This window comes from Dysidea avara, chromosome 6 (assembly GCF_963678975.1).
Source record: "Dysidea avara chromosome 6, odDysAvar1.4, whole genome shotgun sequence".
NCBI classification, from domain to species: domain Eukaryota; kingdom Metazoa; phylum Porifera; class Demospongiae; order Dictyoceratida; family Dysideidae; genus Dysidea; species Dysidea avara.
In genome coordinates, this window is record NC_089277.1 from 30,221,082 (window position 1) to 30,224,171 (window position 3,090).

The following is a 3,090-nucleotide window of genomic DNA, read 5'->3' on the forward strand; positions in this document are numbered from 1 at the left end:
AAAAAGGTGATGCTGGCATTTTACCTATGTATTTCTGAAATTTCACATTCTCCAAAAAAGGATGCGGGCGGTGGACCAGAAACTGAGAAACATAATTACCAATTGGAGTGGCCTAAGTTATAACAGCAATCACTAATTTGTCTTGCAAGTTGCATTGCTTATTGACATCGTGCTCTCAGTGCTTTCTTTTGCCGCCTCCACTGAATCACTGGTGGTGTAGCCACACTACGTCTTCTGTAACTACCGTTTTATCTGTTAACTATGAGCTTACATAGACCTATGTATAGCTAATTATTAACTTGCTGGAACTTAGGGAGACTGTAAAGGTATGGTTTAAGCCTGTTCCTGGGTTTATTCATGATCACACTGTGGTCTGGGGTTTGTTTTTCTTACCGTAACATTCTTCTCTATGTTATTGTTGTTGTTGTTGCTGTTATTATCTACTTTACCAGTTATGCTTCATGTTTTAGTTACATGCTTCTGACTCCCTATCATAGGCGGTGGAGACGGGGGGCCACGGGGGCCACGGCCCCCCCCCCCACTTTTTGGGACACTGTTTGCAAGAAAAGATCGAGATACTCTAATAGAACAGTCAGGATCTGGATACTCTAATAGAGCAGTCACAGTATTCAGAGAAGTAGTGTAGCAAATTACTTAGCTACGTATGTGTAGTTATAAATAAGGAGATATAATTGGTGGAGAGCAGCTATTGTCAGTAGGCTGTGACCTTTTTTTTTTTTTAGTCTTCAACATACAGCTGGCCTGGCCCCCTCACTCTTTGGCCTTCTCCAACGCCTCTGCTCCCTATATTCACAGGCTTTAAGCCTTCTCACTGGTCCCTAGTAGGATAGCATTTACAGAATGATACAGTGGTGGATCCAGGGGGGGGGGGGGGGGGGTTGAAAGGGTTCCATGTAACCCCCCTTTTGAAAGAGCCTCTCTTACTCGAGATACTCTAATAGAGCAGTCACAGTAGTCTTTTGAGGAGCAGTGTAGCCAGCTATGTATCTAGTTATAAATAAGTAAATATAGTTGGTGAGGGCATCTGTGGTGAGGGGCAGTTATTGTCAGCAGGTGATGACCTTTTTTTTTTTTTGGTCTTCAACTTACAGCTAGGCTGAAGTTGCAATTCCAAAGTGGAACCCCCCTTTTTAAAAGGCTGGATCCGCCCCTGTGATAGGTGGTAAAGTAGTGTACTGCAGAGCTCAAGCCATACATTTAGAGAGGTTGTGTAACAAGCACTTGCTGTACATTTGCACAGTTTACAGTTGTCAAGAACAGATGTGCACACAGTTTCCTTGACTGAGCACTATTGTTTGCAAGGGCTTGTCTGCAATGTGGATGAGAATCTCAGTGAATATCAGAATGGCACTTAGATTATACACCACATACAATGATTGAGTATCCACTTTGTTCTTTATGCATGCTAGGTGAAACATGTCTGTACCGTCTGTACTAGATCATACAGCAGAAGGTACCTTAATTTTTAAATAAGCATCTCAAGGAAGCTCATGGAGTTCAGGGTGACAAGATCACTAGGAACTTTGCCCTTTCAAGTGTGGTGTAAGGCCATACAGAACCAACACAGAGTTGCTGCATCACTGCTGGTGAAGAAGTTCATCATGATTCATGATTCTCTAGGTAGCTACTATACATAGTACCAAGAGTTCATAATATATACACAGAGTATATATATATGTGACCGAAGTTTGGAAAATCACCCATATGGGTGCATTTGACACCTAAAATATTTAATGATCAAATCAGAAACTTTATAGTGCAAATCTACTTGTTGATGGTTTTAAGCCATTCTCAATACCTTAACTTACAGGAAAATTATTGAAATATTTTTAAAACTGTGCCCTACTCTTATTAGCAACCCACTAAACATGAAACGTCTAATTATTTCATGCGCACCCATACGGGTGATTTCCAAAATTCATGATCAGTCACATTATGAACTCTTGGTAGCACAATAAAGCAAAATTATTATTATGTCAGCTTCAACACATGTTTAGTGTGGTAACACATTTGTTATTGTACTGAAAAAAGTTTATGCAATTGTTGCAGGGAAGAAAGAATTTAACTTCTCTACTATATGGCAGAATTTGCCACCTGGAACAATGAAGAGGAGACATCTACCAAGTTAGAACACAACTGACGTATCATCCCGTACCTGAAGGTATTGTAAAATTGTTATGTAATCAACTTGAGGGGTAGTCAACCCCTACGCAAAAACTCAACATGGTGTACGAGAGTCCCAATATTTGAGTATTTCAAAAATATTTCTGTATTTAATTTTTTATAATTCTAATTTCAATTTTTATTGTGATTTTTTACCTTGCGTTTTTGCTAATACATGTGCAGGAAGCATTTAAGAGAGTAGCTGAGAGGGGATCAGAAGAACTTCAGAAGAGACACAGGTGTACTTTGCACTTTCGATTTGAATCATTGTACAGAGTGGTGGAAGTAACTTAACTCATAAATGGATGGAAACAAGAATGACCTATTTTGTACGTGGTTCAGGATTTGGGATTTCTAAATATTTAATGGAATTCTCTAATTGGATTTCTCAGATAGTGTACAAGAATCCCAAGACATTAGCTACCCCTTGAATTAGCTATTAGACATATACATGATAACAAATAGTTCCTGATGTATCATGTTATGTTTGCTACTTCTATACTATAATGAAGTCTCGGACAACTCAGTGAACATGTTAAGTGACTGTTCTGTTCTTACAGAAATTAAAGAACGACTATTTTACATATGTTCTCATAGTGGACACTACCAAGAGAACACAGCTAGTAAGGCTAGCAAGGTACAATTTTTTTTACCTTACGAATATCACACATCTAATAAAACAATATCGATGACATACATGTATAACTTTTTGGCACAATTAATAATTACATTGTGCTGCTATAGAGAGTTGTGTAACATATATGTTGAAATTCAAGTGGAGATTCACAACAAAAATAGTGCTCCAATACTATATACTTATTCTTTAATTAGTCAGCATTGAGACATCCAGCTAATTCAAAGAACTCCCTATATACCAAGACAAAACAGACCACAAATGTATAAATG

At 38.3% G+C, this 3,090-nt stretch overlaps 1 long non-coding RNA gene across 1 annotated transcript; it reads left to right on the forward strand.

The window, feature by feature from the left end:
* The first annotated feature begins 1,451 nt into the window (after positions 1 to 1,451).
* On the forward strand, positions 1,452 to 2,868 carry LOC136257468 (uncharacterized). The gene is made up of 3 exons (XR_010702021.1): positions 1,452 to 1,641; positions 2,071 to 2,182; positions 2,368 to 2,868. It is a non-coding gene; the product is annotated as an uncharacterized lncRNA (long non-coding RNA).
* Positions 2,869 to 3,090: the final 222 nt, after the last annotated feature.